The following is a 21,873-nucleotide window of genomic DNA, read 5'->3' on the forward strand; positions in this document are numbered from 1 at the left end:
AATGTGGTGGGGAAGCTGGAAAATCTGAAAAGGGAAATCTTAAGGCTGGGCTCAACGTAAATATAGTAGGTGAAGTGAAACGGCAAGAAAATCACTTCAACCACCATATGACGACAGTTGGTAGATGATGGTTGAAGTGATCACTATAGCAAGCACAAATCTACTAATACTAGTATTGCTGGCCGCTGTTTTGACCCAAACCGAATTGAAATTTTCCTACACGTAGGTCAGGGCCTGAAGAAGGCATAGTAAATCGCCGAAACTGGTGGCCACATAAAATAAGGTTGGAAATTAGACGGCTGAAAGGAAAAATCGGAAATTTGTGGTAAGTTCCTATGGGACCAAATTGAAGAGGTCATCGGTTCTTAGGCTTACACATTTCTTAAACTAACTTAAAGTAACACACGCTAAGGACACCACACGCACCCTTGCCCGAGGGAGGAATCGAACCTCCGACGGGGGGAGCAGCGCGAAACGTGGCAAGGCACCTTTGATCACACGGCGGGCTGAAAGGTGTCTGATCTGACATCCACAATGAAAGGGGTCCTGTATAATAGTGTTCAAAAGTCATAATATACATATGATCAGTTCGTGACATCCAGTTTTACAAATTTCCTGTCTCTGACGGACACACGTCCAGATCGTCCGCTCATAGTAACCTCTCAAAACTCTGGCATCTCTCTCCCCACATCCACCACCTGCTGGCGGCTCACCTCCAACAACCCAACGCTACGGGCTCTTCACATCCAACCGCCCAACACTACACTAGCGAATATTCCAACAATGAATCCAACCAGCCAGTCCAACCAGCGATTTTCATACAGAGCACTACGTGGCGTTACCAACATAAAAACCTAAACAGCCTACTTACAGATTCTGTTTTAACTACCAAATTTTACATGAAAGTAACCAGAAGTTCACCAGTCCAGGCCGAATCATTTCCACGATCTGTACAGTCACTAACCCACAGCAGTTAGTGCTATATGTTCCGAGATATTCACCAAACAGGCCACGCGGAGTATTATGTATGACAAGATAGTTCATAAACCAATAACTTCTAAACTAAATCACTTAAAATCTCCAAACTTTTACCAAACGTTCCCGCTGTAGTCGCTTCACAAATACAGTAACAGAACCAACATAATGTAAACTTTTCTTCATCTTAACGAAAACTCGTGTAGAGCGATTCCACATTGACAGGTAAAGTGAGACGGTTCCCGAGAGACTCCCTCAGGCGCAGAACTGTAGCACAAAGCAGTGCATAAAGTGTGCTGATGATTTGAGCAGCCAGTCACAAAAACTCCAGCCTTCGATTACTCACTGTAATTCCTAAGGTATCCAATGCAATTACAGAAAGCAGTTTATAAAGGAAATTCTGTACTTGCGAAACCAGATTTAAATAAAACAAAGCATGCATTGTTCCCAGAAATGAATTACTAATTGCTTTAACTCCAAACGTCTATTCTAACTGTGTTTGTACAAAAGCATACACACAGGGATGTAAGCCACATGATTCGAGCTTGCACAAGAACTTTCCTACACATATATTTTGAAACAGTTTTAATAAAATCAAACATCCACACCTTCTGTATGTCCTACATACTAACTCTCGCACTCTCTTTATAATATTCCTACAGCGAAACATAATTAAATAATAATTTTTGAAATTGGCTGCTATTACGTCAGCAGCTGTTGTAGTGAGAGGAAAGAAATGTCCGGAAAAATAACTCTACTATGAACTTAATTATTTTAGTTAATGTTTCAACTTATACTACAGACGAATACATTACAGCCCCTAGAAAGTGGTGGATGAAGAAAAACCTGAAGGAGGGGGCGTTAAAGATATCTTGAGCTGCCTTTACTTTTACCATAATAACATTTCTGCTTCTGAATGTAAACGTCTTCCTATTCCCCGAATAGTCCGTATTTCTAACGCTACGTATCGAAGATTCTCTGTACGAGAAAACAGTAGGATATTCGCGACTTTTCTCGAACAAATGCCAGACAGAATAACGTATCGAGATCACTAGAATGGCTGCCACTTTTCTCGTAGGTAGGTGTGTGCAAGACAAAAGCGTATAAATACGATGAGGCAGATGTGCATGCTACATAGGAATGTACAACAACTCGATAAGTCGATTCAATCGAATCAACTGACGAAAGAAAAGAACGAATAGCGTGCGGGCTGACTGGCGGGGGCGGCGCGGGTGGCAATGAGGGTGGCGCCATGCGCTCCCCCGACATGTATCCGCCACTGCCCTAGCTCAGTTTCGTAACATCAGAAAAGTTATCCCGGGTTTTAGGTAAAAGTTTATATCTCGAAAGATGTTGAAGATATTGAACTGATATTGTTATAATGTAGTCGTACTACCAATACAAGTCTGTATCTGGAGTGTGAAAAAGACGAAATAAAATTTAATATTATTCTTTAGATTTATAGGGAGTGTGCAAAACGGATTGTACACACGAGGGAGGCAAGTACCTTGCCACAGCGGCCAGCGACAGCTATGCTGGTGTGAGAATCAAAAGAACGCAATCGCTTTGCGCGGTTTCCTCATTTATTTTTCGACGCTGCGCAGCTCACACATTCGCTCGGCACTGGATATTTCAGTCTTTTCGGATTGCTTTCGACGCGGCCTTTCCCCTGGCTTCGGTTTCCCATAATCCAGAGTCTATTTGGGGGTAATATGAGGCCACACCTCTGTTGATTAATTTGTAATTTTCAATCATGTTCTAGTTAAACGCGCTCCCACGCTACAGAAGTTCATAACCTTACTCATAGCTAATTCGTAACCATCACGCGCATGCGCCTTCACGGCTACGACGACGTCACGGACAAAAAAAATACTGTGTGACAAACACGTACAGACATGACCCATTCATTGTCGTTTCAACCATCGTTAATGCATTATTAATGACTGAAATCTGAAATACTTTTTCACACAAAAAATTTTGCCCGACAATAATATTCGTATCACTACACACGTTTCTTGTTTTATCGGGCCGTCTCGCTTCTTGTAGTAACCTGATGTTTAGTTGGAATCGACGTTTATGGTGCCAGGAAAATGCAATATTTGTGGACGTTTAATAGTGTTCAGACTCTCACCTAACAGATGTTGTACGTATTATGACATTCATGGTGACCGAAAATCTCCTCTGTTGATATAATATCGATTTCGAAAACAGTGATCGAGAGGGACCCAGCACGCTCTGTTCTTCCACGAGACACAGAAAGCAGCAGATACTGATGTAAAAGTTGATGCCGCGTTCCTTTATTTCCAACATGCATTGGATGCAATTTCACACTGACACCAAATGAACAAAATACGAGCGTACCGAATATCTGACTAACTGAGTGAGTTGAAGAGTTACTAGTAAAGAGAAGGCATTACGTCATTCTTAACAAAGAGAAACCTTCAGACGCAAAAAATAATTTCAGGCTTACACCAACTGAAAGTTACAGGATCACTGCTTTTCACTTACTGTCCTCAAGCGTAACTGACAACGTTGAATCGAAGGCGTTTCCAACATCAATCTCTAACCGGTTATTGCTGTTGTAGCTGCCCTATAAACAATTGCCTGTGAGTCAACTACACTTAGTGAGCAACATAGAAAATTCCATGGGGATTTTTGTAGATAATGCTGTTATATACAGGGAAGTCACAACGCTAGAAACTTTTAGCGACATGATGGAAGATTGCGGCGGATTGGCGCTTGTTGCAGAGGTTGGGATTGGATGCTCAGCATAAAAAAGTAACATAATGCGCATAAATAGGAATAATTACCCCTTATTATATGATTACACAATTGTAGGACAATCACTGGAAGAAGTGACATCCACTAATTATCTAGAAGTGCAAATAATGCTAGTAATAGATAAATTATCATCACTATTATAATAATAAATGTTGGATTATTTTATAATTTTTCGAGATATTGTTATTTCTTGATAACTGACTGAATTATTGATATTTATAGTCTCAGTGTTTTTAAGGAAATCTATAAGTATTACTATATCCATAATAATTCATGTAAATATAATGATGAGTCATATTACTAAAGTAAAGATTACGACGCATACGGAGCGCTTTGAAGTGGAACGACCACATAAAAGCAGTATAAGGTAACGCAAAAATCAGAGTGAGCTTTACTGAAAGAATACTCAGGAAGGAGGTAGCTTAAAACAGTTATTCGATCAATACTTGAACACTACTGAGCTCAGTACCAGATGGCATTGGTAGAGTAAATAGATAAGATCCAAATAAAAGGAGTGCGATTCTCTGTAAGTCCATTTAGTAATAACGAAAGCATCACTGAGATATTCAACCAACTTCAGTGGAAGACGCTAGAAGAGTGGAGTTCTGCGTAACAATGTGGTTTAAAGTAAAATTTCGGGAGCATACGTTCTTAGAAGATTTAGCCCATATACGGAGTGCATCAGTGGTGACGTTACAAACTTTCAGGAATGGTGGAAAAGGGTAAGTATATCAATCTGAGGTAAGGGAACCTGGTACAGAAGCGACAGAGTCGAAAATTATAAGCGAAAATCATTCTGATACGTGTGACATGGAATACATCTACTGGCACTATTTTTGCTAAGAACTCTCAGAGAAGGTACTATGGAGAAAAAACGTCCAGTAAACATGGTCTACAAAATTCATACCTCAACAGCTATCGACACTTGTTAAGTAGAAGACGTGTTTCACAGTGGAAAGCTAAACAATTGCTCATAGCTCTTATGGTATATCCCAAAAATAAGTAAGTCAAAGAGCTTACAATAGAAGATACAAGACAAATAAACGCTTATAGTTCTTAAGGTATGTATTTCAGAACCCACGTTTACCAGACTTTTTTTCTTATTTTGGTCTGTACTACCTCCTCTGAATGTTGCCTACCTACAACCGTAACAACAACACGGTTACATATATTCCGCTTTCAGAGGCAAAAGAATGATTTTTGATTGTAAGTGTTGTATCAGATTGATTCGTTTACCATTCACCGTCATGTCTGAAAGTTTGTAACATCATCACGGAATCGCATTGTATTGCTTCCTACTACTAGTGAAAAGACCGTAATGGTACAATTAGTGACATTCGAGATCACACGTAGGGTTATCACCAAACCCACTTGTCGCTGATCTTTAGCGGCTGCAACATTAAATGGAGTATCATGACGAATACAGGGATTAACGACCACAAGGCAGTTCCTGCTAGGCTGAATACCGTAAGGCTAGGCGCAAATTGAGACGCGTATACCGCGTGTGGCGCGACGCAGCGCAGCGCGCGTTTTTGTAACATCACAGGTTCAAATGGGACCGCGCAAATTGCGACGCGACGCGACTGGGACGCGTCACGCGCCTGCGCCAGGTCGCGCGGCGTTGTGGTTGAGGCACAGTTTCTCGCGCCGCGCGTCGCGCTTGCCTCGCGATCGTGGGAAATTTGAGGAGGGGAGCGGAAAAGTAGCCCGGCCATATGCTCACATCGGAACGGCGCATATCAGCAGTGGTAGTATTGCCAATACGATAAATTTTGCCTTACTGTGTACTGAATTTTATTGCCTTTGGGTAGTGTCTCGTTTTTCGCCATTTAAACGCTCCAGCTTTTTTAGTTAGCACGTTATACTTTTCTGTTATTTATATCTGCATAGTTTTGTTTTGTTTTTCTTCTGTCGAGAAAAATGTATACTTCAGTAACTGATGAGCCATTGGCCGCTGGAATTTGCACCATATGCCTCCGTGATGTTTTCAGATCGCAAGAAGGGACAGAGGGTAGTGAATAAGAAAGCAAGGAATGTTATAAAATCATGTGATTAAGAATCAAGGCAGGAAAGTAAAGCAAGGTTATATTCTCGCTGCCTAGTAAGCTAGCGTATCTGTACGATCTGTTACAAAAATTTAGAAAGGGATAATCTCCACAGGTGTGATCCCTTTGTTCTTGTGGTAAAAAGCGTCCAAGATCTGAAGTATAGAAGTCTCACTGTGATTACTCTGATATGGATGTAATAATGTAATACAACACACTGTACTACATGCATGTGAACATCACATTTCCACTGCAAGCTAGAAACAGTCGAAAAGCAGTCACAAATGACAATGTTTTAATTGGTTCCCCGTGATGAGAAAAAGCATTTCAATTGTTGCATGGACATTATCAGCATTAATAAACTAATTATACAACAACAGGCTACACAAATGAAGTAAATGGTCGGTATTATTGCGAAGGTAGGAATATCCTAAAAGAGTGTTGTTGTTGTTGTGGTCTTCAGTCCTGAGACTGGTTTGATGCAGCTCTCCATGCTACTCTATCCTGCGCAAGCTTCTTCATCTCCCAGTACCTACTGCAACCTACATCCTTCTGAATCTGCTTAGTGTATTCATCTCTTGGTCTCCCCCTACGATTTTTACCCTCCACGCTGCCCTCCAATACTAAATTGGTGATCCCTTGATGCCTCAGAACATGTCCTACCAACCGATCCCTTCTTCTGGTCAAGTTGTGCCACAAACTTCTCTTCTCCCCAATCCTATTCAATACTGCCTCATTAGTTATATGATCTACCCATCTAATCTTCAGCATTCTTCTGTAGTACCACATTTCAAAAGCTTCTATTCTTTTATTGTCCAAACTAGTTATCATCCATGTTTCACTTCCATACATGGCTACACTCCATACTAATACTTTCAGAAACGACTTCCTGATACTTAAATCTATACTCGATGTTAACAAATTTATATTCTTCAGAAACGCTTTCCTTGCCACTGCCAGTCTACATTTTATATCTTCTACTTCGACCATCATCAGTTATTTTGCTCCCGAAATAGCAAAACTCCTTTACTACTTTAAGTGTCTCATTTCCTAATCTAATTACCTCAGCATCACCCGACTTAATTCACTACATTCCATTATCCTCATTTTGTTTTTGTTGATGTTAATTTTATACCCTCCTTTAATGACACTGCCAATTCCGTTCAACTGCTCTTCCAAGTATTTTGCTGTCACTGACAGAATTACAATGTCATCGGCGAACCTCAAAGTTTTTATTTCTTCTCCATGGCTTTTAATACCTACTTCGAATTTTTCTTTTGTTTCCTTTATTGCTTGCTCAATATACAGATTGAATAACATCGGGAATAGGCTACAACCCTGTCTCACTCCCCTCCCAACCACTGCTTCCCTTTCATGTCCCTCGACTCTTATAACTGCCATCTGGTTTCTTTACAAATTGTAAATAGCCTTTCGCTCCCTGTATTTTACCCCTGCCACCTTTAGAATTTGAAAGAGAGTATTCCAGTCAACATTGTCAAAAGCTTTCTCTAAGTCTACAAATGCTAGAAACGTAGGTTTGCCTTTCCTTAATCTTTCTTCTAAGATAAGTCGTAAGGTCAGTATTGCCTCACGTGTTCCAGTATTTCTACGGAATCCAAACTGATCTTCCCCGAGGTCGGCTTCTACTAGTTTTTCCATTCGTCTGTAAAGAATTCGTGTCAGTACTTTGCAGCTGTGGCTTATTAAACTGATAGTTCGGTAATTTTCACATCTGTCAACACCTGCTTTCTTTGGGATTGGAATTATTATATTCTTCTTGAAGTCTGAGGGTATTTCGCCTGTTTCGTACACCTTGCTCACCAGATGGTAGAGTTTTGTCAGGACTGGTTCTCCCAAGGCCGTCAGTAGTTCCAATGGAATGTTGTCTACTCCGGGGGCCTTGTTTCGACTCAGGTCTTTCAGTGCTCTGTCAAACTCTTCACGCAGTATCGTATCTCCCATTTCATCTTCATCTACATCCTCTTCCATTTCCATAATATTGACCTCAAGTGCATCGCCCTTGGATAGACCCTCTATATACTCCTTCCACCTTCCTGCTTTCCCTTCTTTGCTCAGAACCGGGTTTCCATCTGAGCTCTTGATGTTCATACAAGTGGTTCTCTTATCTCCAAAGGTCTCTTTAATTTTCCTGTAGGCAGTATCTATCTTACCCCTAGTGAGATAAGCCTCTACATCTTTACATTTGTCCTCTAGCCATCCCTGCTTAGCCATTTTGCACTTCCTGTCGATCTCATTTTTGAGACGTTTGTATTCCTTTTTGCCTGCTTCATTTACTGCATATTTATATTTTCTCCTTTCATCAATTAAATTCAATATTTCTTCTGTTACCCAAGGATTTCTACTAGCCCTCGTCTTTTTACCTACTTGATCCTCTGCTGCCTTCACTGCTTCATCCCTCAAAGCTACCCATTCTTCTTCTACTGTATTTCTTTCCCCCATTCCTGTCAATTGTTCCCTTATGCTCTCGCTGAAACTCTGTACAACCTCTGGTTCTTTCAGTTTATCCAGGTCCCATCTCCTTAAATTCCCACCTATTTGCAGTTTCTTCAGTTTTAATCTACAGGTCATAACCAATAGATTGTGGTCAGAGTCCATATCTGCCCCTGGAAATGTCTTACAATTTAAAACCTGGTTCCTAAATCCCTGTCTTACCATTATATAATCTATCTGATACCTTTTAGTATCTCCAGGGTTCTTCCATGTATACAACCTTCTATCATGATTCTTGAACCAAGTGTTAGCTATGATTAAGTTGTGCTCTGTGCAAAATTCTACCAGGCGGCTTCCTCTTTCATTTCTTAGCCCCAATCCATATTCACCTACTACGTTTCCTTCTCTCCCTTTTCCTACACTCGAATTCCAGTCACCCATGACTATTAAATTTTCATCTCCCTTCACTATCTGAATAATTTCTTTTATTTCATCATACATTTCTTCAATTTCTTCATCATCTGCAGAGCTAGTTGGCATATAAACTTGTACTACTGTAGTAGGTGTGGGCTTCGTATCTATCTTGGCCACAATAATGCGTTCACTATGCTGTTTGTAGTAGCTTACCCGCATTCATATTTTCCTATTCATTATTAAACCTACTCCTGCATTACCCCTATTTGACTTTGTATTTATAACCCTGTATTCGCCTGACCAAAAGTCTTGTTCCTCCTGCCACCGAACTTCACTAATTCCCACTATATCTAACTTTAACCTATCCATTTCCCTTTTTAAATTTTCTAACCTACCTGCCCGATTAAGGGATCTGACATTCCACGCTCCGATCCGTAGAACGCCAGTTTTCTTTCTCCTGATAACGACATCCTCTTGAGTAGTCCCCGCCCGGAGATCCGAATGGGGGACTATTTTACCTCCGGAATATTGTACCCAAGAGGATGCCATCATCATTTAATCATACAGTAAAGCTGCATGCCTTCGGGAAAAATTACGGCCGTAGTTTCCCCTTGCTTTCAGCCGTTCGCAGTACCAGCACAGCAAGACCGTTTTGGTTATTGTTACAAGGCCAGATCAGTCAATCATCCAGACTGTTGCCCTTGCAACTTGCAACTACTGAAAAGGCTGCTGCCCCTCTTCAGGAACCACACGTTTGTCTGGCCTCTCAACAGATACCCCTCCGTTGTGGTTGTACCTACGGTACGGCTATCTGTATCGCTGAGGCACGCAAGCCTCCCCACCAACGGCAAGGTCCATGGTTCATGGGGGGGGGGGGGGCAAGAGTGTTATGATTAGATATATTTAATTTGTTGAAATGTGCACCTGACAAAGGCAAATCTACTTTCATGACAATGTTTTTCGAACTCCATCTCACAAGGCACACTTGGCTAACTTGTGCATTCCTGTCGCGCGCATTATCCTTCGCTGCTGACAATACACTGACCATTGTGTTGTGCGACAGATCAATTGTTTATTTTTCTCAATAACAACTATTTTATTCGCGATCATGCATTGTCAGTTTGGCAAGCCCTAGGTGAGTAAACAGTATCTGGCATGTCCCTGTCATTCTGCCTGAAGGAACGCTCGTCATTTTAATACTGCTCAGATCAAGAGAAGGAATAAAATCCTTTGGTAAGTTTCCATTCCCGTCGCTCAGGTTAAAAATACGATGGGTTACGGGGATTCCACCAAAATTCCAACAGAATTGCCGATCTGTTTTTGTGTGAGTTGTTAACCTTTTCTCATTCGAAGAAGCATCACCGTTTATGAGTACAGGCCACATTTCTCTTGGTGACTGGTTTAATTGTACTTCCTTTGTCACAATGTAATTTGCCAAACTCATCTCACAGCAGCTATTGAGACAGAATTCCGAAACGTAGGGCCTCATTAAACAAGTAATTGACAATTACAGAGCTCAATAGCTTACGAAAAACCTCATAGTATCGGTTTGCAGTAACATAAAAGAAATTTCATGTTTATTTTCATACTAGGAAGCTCTTGTTTCGCTAGCTATAGATAACTCTTAAAAAATTACAGTCACTGGAATGAAATAAATAAAAAAAGAAGTATAAGTAGTTATATATCGCCATACATAAGAAAGTTCCGTGTGTTCAATAATTGGCAAAAGTCTCTCCTCCTTGTGTGCTATCATTCGCCAAACTTTCGTTTCGATGTCTCGAGCGGTTTAGGAGATACGATAGATGTTGCAAGTATTTCATTCTCGCGGGCGTGAGATCGGAAGTGAGCGCGCTACATGGGATCCATTTTCTCGAGATTGGAGGCAGATAGGGATCTCCTCCCAAGTATAAACAAAAGTTCAGCATGTTAGCCACATTTCATACGCAGCAACATATGGTGTAATACGCACCAAACGCAAAATCATAGCGACCTCTAATTTTCGTTGCAAACTTTTTGAATTTTGCTTAGTGTCTTACTAAAATATGTACATCACAATAAGAATGGTCATTAGCGAGGTAATGGGCACGACGCTGAAATATAACGCTACAAGTAAGGCAAAAATCATATATTTTCAGAGAATAGTCTCTGTAAAATCGTTTGAGAAAGATAAGAGGTTGCGTGCACTTCGGTTCAGTCAGCGCAGAGCGTCGCCAGTCGGCGCGTGCGAAGTATGGTGTACGCGTCGCAATATGCGCTGGGCCCGCGCGACCAGTGCGGCACGTGCGTGTCGCGCTGCAGTGTCGTGTCACGTCACACGTGCTATTCGCTTCTCAATTTGCGCCTAGCCTTACACCCACAACCAGCAAAATGAAACTCAAAGTACATCTATTTAGAAAAGCTAATAAAAATGCTCTTAACGCCTTTTTAAGAGACAGTCTCCACTCCTTCAGATCTGATCACGTACGCACAGAAAAGATGTGGCATGATTTCAAAGAGATATTATCGACCGCAAATGAGAGATTTATACCACACAAATTAATAAGTGATTGTACCAAGCCACCAAATCAGAAACACGGTTTTCCTAAACTCCTTCACCAAAGACGATGAAGTAAATATTCCCGAATTCCAATCAAGAGCAACTGCGAAGACGAGAAACGTAGATATCCTCGGTGTAGCAAAGCAGCTTATATCACTTAATAAAGGCAAGGCTTCCGGTCCAGATGGTATACCAGTCAGGTCCTTTCAGAGCATGCAGATGCAAAAGCTCCATATTTAGCAATTATATACAACCGCTAGCCCACAGAAAGATCCGTACCTAAAGATTGGAAAGTTGCTCAAGTCACACCGATACCCAAAAAGGGAAATAGGAGTAATCCGCTGAAATACAGCCCCATATCACTAACGTCGATTTGCAGTAGGGTTTTGGAACATATATTGTATTCGAACATTATAAAGTACCTCGAAGAAAACGATTTACTGACACATAGTCAGCACGGATTCAGAAAAGATCGTTCTTTCGGAATACAAATAGCTCTTTATACTCATGAAGTAATGAGTGCTATCGACAGGTCATGTCAAACTGACCCCATATTTTTAAATTTTCAGAAGGCTTTCGACACCGATCCTCACAAGCGTCTTCTAACCAAACTGCGTGCCTGTGGAATATCGCCTCAGTTGCGCGACTGCATTCGTGATTTCCTTTCAGAAAGGTCACAGTTCGCAGTAATGACGGAAAGTCATCGAGTAAAACAGAAGCAATATCCGACGTTCCCAAGGAAGTGTTATAGGCCCTCTATTGTTCCTGATCTATATTAACGACATAGGAGACAATCTGAGTAGCCGTCTTAGATTGTTTGCAGATGAAGCTGTCATTTATCGTCTTTTAAAGTCATCAGACGACCAAAATGAAGAGCAAAATTTTTTAGATAAGATATCTGCGTGATGCGAAAAGTGGCAATTGACCCCGAATAAAGAAAAGTGTGAACTTATTCACAAGAGTACTAAAAGAAATCCGCTAAATTTCGATTACGCGATAAGTCACACAAATCTGAAGGCGGTAAATTCAACTAAATACTTAGGGATTATAATTGGGTTGGGTTGTTTTGGCGGAGGAGACCAGACAGCGAGGTCATCGGTCTCATTGGATTAGGAAAGGAAGTTGGCCGTGCCCTTTCGAAGGAACCATCCCGGCATTTGCCTGGAGCGATTTAGGGAAATCACGAAAACCTAAATCAGGATGGCCACGGACACGGGATTGAACCGTCGTCCTCTCGAATGCGAGTCCAGCATGCTAGCCACTGCGCCACCTCCCTCGGTAGAGATTACACTTACAAAGAACCTAAATTAGAACGATCACATAGATAATGTTGTGGGTAGAGCAAACCAAAGGCTGCGATTCATTGGCAGACCACTTAGAAGGTGCAACAGATCCACTAAGTAGACTGCTTAAACTACACTTGTCCGCCCTATTCTGGAGTACTCCTGTGCGGTGTGGGATCCGTTTCAGGTGGGACTGACGGATGATATTATAAAAGTTCAAAGAAGGGAGGCTCGTCTTGCATTGTCGCGAAATAGGGGAGATAGTGCCACAGACATGATACGTGAACTGGAGTGGCAATCATTAAAACAAAGGCGTTTTTCGTTGTGACGGGATCTTCTCATGAAATTTCAATCACCGGTTTTCTCTTCCGATTGCGAAAACATTCTGTTGGCAGCCACCACCTCATCATCATCATCATCATCATTATCAGCCAATTCAATCACTAAATGATGTGGCCTCTTCGAGTCGTGGATTCAGGTAGGCTTTCAGCAGTTTTCTCCAAGTGGGACGGTCTTGGGCAGTTCTCTGCCATGTGTAACCAGCGATCTTCTTGATGTCTTTGTCCCATCTGTCTGGTGATCTTCCTCTAGGCCTCCGGTGCTCTCTCGGACTCCACCCAGTACTAGCTTCGTCCATCTGTTGTCTTTTAGCCCGCAGCTCGTGGTCGTGCGGTAGCGTTCTCGCTTCCCACGCCCGGGTTCCCGGGTTCGATTCCCGGCGGGGTCAGGGATTTTCTCTGCCTCGTGATGGCTGGGTGTTGTGTGATGTCCTTAGGTTCGTTAGGTTTAAGTAGTTCTAAGTTCTAGGGGACTGATGACCATAGATGTTAAGTCCCATAGTGCTCAGAGCCATTTGAACCATTTTTTTGTTGTTGTCTTTTCTTCATGCGGCGTGGCCAGCCCATTGCCATTTCAAGGAACTTACTGCCTCTAAAAGGTCATTAACCTCCGTCACAGACCGGATGTGATCTGCCCTTTTCCGATCCTTTCTTGTATAGCCCAGCATTTATCTTTCCATGGCTCTCTGTGCTGTCCTAAGTTTCCCTTTTGTAAATGAGTTCAGTGTTCATGTTTCGCAGTGTGTGACCGTATCCAGAACGGATACGCCCTGCTCTTGCTTCCGCCACCTACATAGGGAGAAATGATCAACACTATAAAGTAAGAGAAATCAGGACTCGCACCGAAGAATTTAAGTGCTCGTTTTTCCCGAGTGCCGTTCGAGAGAGGAACGGTAGAGAGACAGCTTGAAGGTGGTTCATTGAACCCTCTCCCAGGCACTTAATTATAATAGCAGAGTAATCACGTAGATGTAGGTGACAGAAGTACACATATTACCTCCGCCACACACTAAAGGCTGGCTTACAGAGTTCAGATCTGTAACACTGGTAAGTAAAGGTAGGACCGTTAGAGATAGCTATCAAACTTCCTGGCAGGTTAAAACTGTGTGCTGGACCGAGACTCGAACTCGGGACCTTTGTCTTTCGCGGGCAAGTGCTCTACCAACTGAGCTACCCAAGCACGACTCACGCCCCCTCCTCACAGCTGTAATTCTGCCAGTACCTCGTCTCCTACCTTCCAAACTTTACAGAAGCTCTCCTGCAACCTTGCAGAACTAGCACTCCGCTGCAGAGTGAAAATCTCATTCTGGAAACACCCCACAGGCTGTGGCTAAGCCATGTCTCCGCAATATCCTTTCTTTCAGGAGTGCTAGTTCTGCAAGGTCGCAGGAGAGCTTCTGTAAAGTTTGGAAGGTAGGAGACGAGGTGCTGGCAGAAGTAAAGCTGTGAGGACGGGGCGTGAGCCGTGCTTGGGTAGCTCATTTGGTAGAGCACTTGCCCGCGAAAGGTAAAGGTCCCGAGTTCGAGTCTCGGTCGGGCACACAGTTTTAACCTGCCAGGAAGTTTCATATCAGCGCTCACTCCTCTGCAGAGTGAAAATCTCATTCCAGAGATAGCTATCCTTTGGCTGTGTTGTGTACTGCATGTCGGTCTCGGAATCCACGGTGCCCTGTGACATGGTGACGAGCGTCTGGACTAGCTGCTGAGACAGGCGCCAGCCAACAGACGCAGCAACGGCTCGCATTATGTGAGCAACAAAGCAGCCGGCCACCCTCGCGTTCACTCTCACCCTCCCTCTGCGCGGCGTCTTGACGCGCCCCTGGCATCGCCCCCCAGTCGTGTGTGTGTGTGTGTGTGTGTACCCACCAGGCGAGGGGAAGCCCAGCCGTCTGGGGACTCCGACCGGGACTGGGACGGCTGATGGCTGGCCCGCCGGTCACTGACCCCGGCACTCCCTCTCACACACATACACACACACACACACACACACACACACACACACACACACAAAACGCCCTCCTCATCTCGGCTCCCCGATTCGGTAGGCCTCCGGGTCGGTCCCCTCTTATCCCGCTGTCGCCGGCTAACGACTAGCTTACGCGCCTGAGCTACACGTTGGCAGCCGCGGATAAACTCACAACAGGCTGCTAACGCAGCCAAAAAACTCCAGCCGTACCTCGTCATACCGTGTGAGACCGCAGCAGCTAACACCGCAGCCGACGCGCGGACCGTCTACAAAACTTTTCCTTGAACTCATTATTCTTTCGATGGCTGTGAGACGGTTCTTCATCTTCTCTTGTATTCCCACAGTCGGTTAGTGAACAAAGTAAGAGCATATGGACTATCAGACCAATTGTGTGATTGGATTGAAGAGTCCCTAGATAACAGAACGCAGCATGCCATTCTCAATGGAGAGAAGTCTTCCGAAGTAAGAGTGATTTCAGGTGTGCCGCAGGGAGTGTCGTAGGACCGTTACTATTCACAATATACATAAATGACCTTGTGTATAACATCGGAAGTTCACTGAGGCTTTTTGCGGATGATGCTGTGCTATATCGGGAGGTTGTAACAATGGAAAATTGTACTGAAATGCAGGAGGATCTGCAACGAATTGACGCATGGTGCAGGGAATGGCAATTGAATCTCAATGTGGACAAGTGTAACGTGCTGCGAATACATAGAAAGAAAGATCCTTTATCATTTAGCTACAATATAGCAGGTCAGCAACTGGAAGCAGTTAATTCCATAAATTATCTGGGAGTATGCATTAGGTGTGATTTAAAATGGAATGATCACATAAAGTTGATCGTCGGTAACGCAGATGCCAGACTGGGACTCACTGGAAGAATCCTACGGAAATGCAATCCGAAAACAAAGGAAGTAGGTTACAGCACGCTTGTTTGCCCACTGCTTGAATATTGCTCACCGGTGTGGGATCCGTACCAGATAGGGTTGATAGAAGAGGTAGAGAAGATCCAACGGAGAGCAGCGCGCTTCGTTACAGGATCATTTAGTAATCGCGTTACGGAGATGATAGATAAACTCCAGTGGAAGACTCTGCAGGAGAGACGCTGAGTAGCTCGGTACGGGCTTTTGTTGAAGTTTCGAGAACATACCTTCACCGAGGAGTCAAGCAGTATATTGCTCCCTCTTACGTATATCTCGCGAAGAGACCATGAGGATAAAATCAGAGAGATTAGAGTCCACACAAAGGCATACCGACAATCTTTCTTTCCACGAACAGTACGAGACTGGAATATAAGGAAGAACCGATAGAGGTACTCAAACTACCCTCCGCCACACACCGTCAGGTGGCTTGCGGATTATGGATGTAGATGTAGATACATCCATCAAAATTACGATGTGATTCACGGGTCGATGTTGTCAGTTCAAGTTCTCGTCGCACATAATATAGACGCGGAAGTAAGAGCAGGGCGTTTCCGTTCTGGATACGGCCACACACTGCTTGGTAAAGTGTGGTACTGGGTTGGTTTACCAAGGCAATAATAGTCTTATCACAGATATATAACTCCTTCAGGACATTACGCCGTGTAGAATAAACAAGCCGCTCACAAAAGCGATGCAAAAGAATGAAAACTAATCACATTGTTAGTTTACCGGCCGCAAGTTTCGTCTGCAATTGACGGTGACAAGTGGTACTTGAGATAGCAGAGCAGTATGAGTACGCTAAACATCAAAATCTTCTTCGCGTTAGTTGTTGCTGTTTAAGCTGTCCTTCAAACAACGGTCTATCAATCATTTTGTCTGGTCTAGGTATAGCATAAGTGCGGTAGTAATAGTTTTATCCGTCCGTGGATTACTTTTACAAAGATATTGGACATACCAAGAAAAAAAGTAAAATATTATTCATTGAAACTTGCATTTGCATACTTACGTGTCTAGTTGCACAAGAATAGGATTGGTAGTCGACGGTGGCCATCGTGAAAGCAAAAGAACAGGACAGAACTTGAGTATAACTTTTAATGAGGGTATGAGCTGGCTAGGAAGACTTGCGATTGCCTCTGCGCCTTTAAAAATTCAGAACTTGTTTCCACAACATGCGAAACGTAAACTTGTGCAGTCATCTGTTATACCGAAACTCCGTTATCGTGACTAATCCAACATGGCCTGAGTTGGGAGATTAGTGGACTGTTACAAACAACCATGACTGTTTTGTGTGCCTTAGAGCAACAATGTCCGTCTGTCTGACAATGTCAAGGCTTCGCACATCCTTTTAGGTTGGTTGTGGCCAGACATGTTATGGGACTACCACGAGTTATGTTTATCTTATCGGCTCCTCAGTACGCATTCACCTTAGTACCTAGCATCAAAGATTTAGTACTTTTCATCCCATCATAATAAAAACATGGGGTCATACATCTGACACCCTAGCTGTTCCCGTTCATAAAACAAAACATTCACAGTCATTCTTCTCTGTTACCACTGTTCGCTTCTGGAATAAGATACGCTGCACTTTTCGCACAGTTAAGTATCATGATGCTTTTAAGGCAGAGCTGAAGCACTTCCTTCGATCATGGCGTTTTCTCCAAAAACTAACGTATATGTACCGTTTCCCTCTGTCAAGCAGTAAAGCAAATACTCCTATCTTGTCTCATTTCCACTTCTTTCTCTTTTCTCTTATCAAACTGTCATGCCACTTTCTTTTCCCTTATCCTCATTACAGATTACACTCTATGTCTGGGAGCACTTGTTTAATGACGTAACAGAAGAGGAAACAGGAGTCTGTCGGGAAGAGACAGGGGATCCAGTATTAGAATCAGAATTTAAAAGAGCTTTGGAACACTTTAGATCAAAGAAGGCAGAAAGGATAGATAACATTCCATCCAGCATTTCTAAAACCATTAGGGCAAGCGGCAACAAAAAGGAGTATTCACCTTGGGGTGTAGAATCTATCAGACTGGCGATTAACAATCTGACTTTTGGGAAAAAAAATCATCCACGCAATTCCAAAGATAACAAGAGCCGACAAGTAGGAGAATTATCGCACAATGAGCTTAACAGCTGATGCATCCAAGTTGCTGACCAGAATAATTTACGGAAGAATGGAAAAGAAAATTGAGGCTCTATTATCTGACGATTAGCTTGGCTTTTGGAAAGTTAAAGGCACCAGAGAGGCAGTTCTGACGTTGCCGTTGATAATGGACGCAAGACACAAGAAAGTGTAAACACCTTCTTACGGTCTGTAGACCTGGGAAAAAGTTCGGTAATGTCAAATGGTGGAAGATGTTCGAAATTATGATAAAATTAGAAGTTAGCTGTGGCGAAAGACGGGCAACACACAAAATGTACAAGAACCAAGAAGCAACAACAAGAGAGACCAAGAGTGAAGTACTCCTATTAAAAAAGAAGCCAAGGATGTAGTCTTTCATCGCTGCTGCGCAATGTATATACCGAAGAAGCAATAATGGAAATGAAAGTAAGGTACAAGCGTGGGATCAAAATTCAAGGTGAAAAGATGTCAGTGATAAGATTCGCTGATGATTGGTATCCTCAGTGAAAGCGAAGAAGAATTACAGGATCTGTTGAATGGAATGAACAGTCTAATGAGAGCAGAACATGGATTGAGAGTAAATGTAAGAAAGACGAAAGTAATGATGAGTATCAGGATCACAATGTACAACCTTGTTACCAAAACGACCCATGACGGACGGAGCAAGGAGAACATAAAAAGGAGACTAGAACTGGCAAAATGGCATTCCTGGAAAAGAGAAGTCTACTAGTATCCAACATAGACCGTAATTTCAGAAAGAGATTTCTAATAATGTACGTTCGGAGCGCAGCATTGTATGCTAGTGAAACAGGGGTTGTGGTGAATCCGGGACGGAAGAGAATCGAAGAATTTCAGATGTGGTGGTAGAGAAGAATGTTGAAAATTACTTGGACTGATAAGGTAAGGAATGAGGAGGTTCTCCGTAGAATCTTCAAGGAAAGGAATATGGAAAACATTGACAAGAAGACGGGACAGAATGATAGGATACGTTTTAAGACATCAGGGAATTGAGGATGTAGGTTGCAAGTGTTATCCCGAGATGAAAAGTTTTCCACAGGAGAGGAATTCGTGGTGGTCCGCATCAAACCAGTCAGAAGACGGGGAACTAAAAAATCAAAAACTTAAAAATACATCTTCTTTAGTTGTCTTTTATCATATTTCTCCTCTTCTGTCCTTTCACGTCCACTGCTGCTAAACTTCATAGTTTAAACCGACATTCTCGTAACTTGGATTTATTGTTGTCCTACCCATAAGTGAATGGAACCTGTGTTTATTGTTTTCATCTTTATCTAATGCAGTAATCACTGAATCTTTTATGTCAGATGTATCTTATAACACGCGTATAGTAATGAAAATTATGCAAAATATGGAAGCTATGTGGGTAGATGTAGGAGATGACTTGATGGCTCTAGCCAGGTTAAATAAACAAACAATAAAAATAAACTCAGTGTGGTTAGAGAAATCACGGAAAATCTAACTTAAGATGGACGAAGGTAGATTGGAGCCTTCATCCTTCCAAGCACAGGTTAAATCTGTTTAAAACAATGAAATCTAATTCGGTATGTCCAAGGTGTACAATACAGTTTTGCAAATAATTTATTTAATTATGTAAAATGCTATTGCTGCACCTTTCATGCATTTTTCCATTTCTCACTACCTATTACTAACACACTATACACATATTATTTCATACATACAAACCGTCACCTAACATCAGTAGTTTAGCAGCGTCGGTTGATATCCATTTGCTTGCTTGAAAAACTGTATCAGCCTCACTCCTTAATGTGTGAGACGCTGAAGTCAAATGATTATAAAATGTTTGTGCTATGCGTTAAAGACCTTTGGCAATAAGGTTCTTCAGAAATGAAAGGAAAGGAAAAGAGCACTACAGGTGAAACTGCTGCCTGAGATGACACAGATAGTTTATTGTTATGCAGTTTTTTACATTTTTTGCCCCCCCCCCTTATACTCTCTCTTTCTTCTGGCAAATGTCTTCCACTGACTGGTTTTCTTACCTATTCTTCATTTCTCACTTTATCCGTCAATTAATTTTAAGAATTTTTCGGTAGTACAACATTTCAAACGTTTTGAGCATCTTGCTCTCTAGACCTTTAACTTCCGCACTTTCAGGCATTTATCCCTCATTTTCATATCATTTCCTGTATTCCATAGCTGGAAGTATAGAGGTATAGTTTGTACAACTGTATAGATAAGTAAAGTGCATCGTCATTCTCTTGAGAACCAGGGTATATGGGATTTGGGTGGGATAAATTACCAAGTTTTATCAGAGTCGGTTTTTATTCTACCACCATTTATTTATTTTAGATTTTGTGTGTGGGAGCTATTAAAAGTCCAAGGCATGTCTTAAACAATAATATCTTCGATTACTGATGATCGTTAGAGGTTTGCCGAGTCTGCTGGGAGTCTAACAATGATTGTGCGTAAGATCAATGATAGCAATAATATCTGACTAAGATATCTAGATCAGTTTTCGCGATTTTCATTTGCGTGCCTATGGAGTATTGTCTCAGTCATGAGACTGTATTTGTGATTTCCTGTCGGAAACTGACGGAAATTCATCGAGTAAAACATACGTATTATCCGCGGAAACGTTATATGCCCTCTGCAGTTCCTCATCTACATAAAGGATTTAGTAGACAATTTGAGCAGCCGTCTTAGATTGTTTGCAGATAATGGTGTCATTTACAGTCATCAGATGATAAAAAAGAGCAAAACGATTTAAACAGAGCATCTGTGTGGTGCGAAAAGTGGCGGTTGACTTTAAATGAAAAGTGTGAAGTCATTTACACGAGTAGTAAAAGGAATCCGCTAATTTTCGGTTACAGAATAAAACGTAAAGGCTAAAGGATGTAAATTCAACTGAATACTTAGCGATTACATTACGAATAACTTAAACTGGAACGATTACGTAGATAATGTAGTGGTGAAAGCGAACCAAAGACTGAATTATTGGCAAAACAATTATAAAATGCAACAGGTTTACCAAAGAGACTGCTCAAACTATGCCAGTCCGCCCTCTTCTGGAGTATTATTGTGCGGTGTGGTTCCGACATCAGATATGACTGACGGAGGGCAACGAAAAAATTCAAAGAAGGGCAGCTCGTTTTGTATGACCGCGTGATAGAGGAGAGAGTGCCACGGATACGAAACACAAATTGGGGTGGCAATCACTAAAGCAAAGGCGATTTTGGTTGCGGCAGGATCTTCTCATGAAATTTCAATCACCAACTTTGTCCTAAGGGCGTGAAAATATTTTGATGGCGCCCACCTACATATGGAGAAATGATCATCATAATGAAAAAATAATAGAAAGCAGATCTCGCACGGAAAGATTAAGTGTTCGACTTTCTCGCGCGCTGTTCGAGAGTAAAACGGTAGAGAAATACCTTGAAGATGGTTCGATGAACCCTCTCCCCGGCGCTTAACTGTGAATTGCAGATTAATCATGTAGATGTAGATGTAGATATTTTGCATCCAGATACAATTGTCAACCAGGCTGAAACTCGTAAATATGATTCGTACCATTGGAGGTCATTTCTTCACGTCGTTTTTATATGTTCTTCATTTTAATCACGACCTGCACAATGATTGTAAAGTGACAGTTTCAGATGCCATCTAGTCGCATTAATCACTGAATTTACTACTTCGCCATGCGTGACTCTACCACTCCTAACCATCTTCAATTTATGTTATCCATAATTAATTTTGTTCATTTACAGCAAGCCAAGCCGGCCAAAGTGGCCGAGCGGTTCTAGGCGCTTCAGTCTGGAACCACGCGACCGCTACTGTCGCAGGTTCGGATCGTGCCTCGAGTATGGTTGTGTGTGATGTCCTTAGGTTTGTTAGGTTTAAGTAGTTCTAAGTTCTAGGGGACCGATGACCTCAGAAGTTTGGTCCCTTAAGAATTCACACACACACACATGTACAGCAAACAAATAACTACAGCACGTAACGCTCTAATGTTCTAATTAACATGGAGGCAGAGGTTTCGAAATAGGTTGTGCATAGAAATAGAAAA

This window comes from Schistocerca cancellata, chromosome 6, assembly GCF_023864275.1.
Source record: "Schistocerca cancellata isolate TAMUIC-IGC-003103 chromosome 6, iqSchCanc2.1, whole genome shotgun sequence".
NCBI classification, from domain to species: domain Eukaryota; kingdom Metazoa; phylum Arthropoda; class Insecta; order Orthoptera; family Acrididae; genus Schistocerca; species Schistocerca cancellata.